The sequence below is a fragment of the Macadamia integrifolia genome, chromosome 14, assembly GCF_013358625.1.
Source record: "Macadamia integrifolia cultivar HAES 741 chromosome 14, SCU_Mint_v3, whole genome shotgun sequence".
Lineage (NCBI taxonomy): Eukaryota > Viridiplantae > Streptophyta > Magnoliopsida > Proteales > Proteaceae > Macadamia > Macadamia integrifolia.
This window is the reverse complement of record NC_056570.1, coordinates 23,429,494-23,429,912: the sequence shown is the minus strand read 5'-3', so window position 1 is coordinate 23,429,912 and position 419 is coordinate 23,429,494.

Here is a 419-nt window from a genome sequence, read left to right as displayed (position 1 = left end):
TCATTCTACCTTTCACCGGAGTAGTTTTTTCTTTGCCAAATTTCCCGAGGCTTACGCTTTTTTCAATCCAATCGTAGATGTTATGCCAGTCATACATTCATAAGTTATGATGATATGACATATTGTTTGCTTTTAAGTGTAGACAACTATTGCCATATAGAAGTCATACTCTTTCATTTGTGAATAATCATAACTCAACTCAACTAAACCCAATTCAGTCTTATCGCAACTAAATGGATTTGCTAAATGGATCCTATTTCTTGAGGCAGTCAAATCTATTCAAATTCATACAAGATTCCAATCATATGCAGCCATACATGTCTTTCTTTCCTCACCACTTCTCCTATGATTATTTTAGGCTTACTTTAGCTCTTTTAACTCTTTCAATTGGAAATAAATCATTACTCTTTATACTGGAG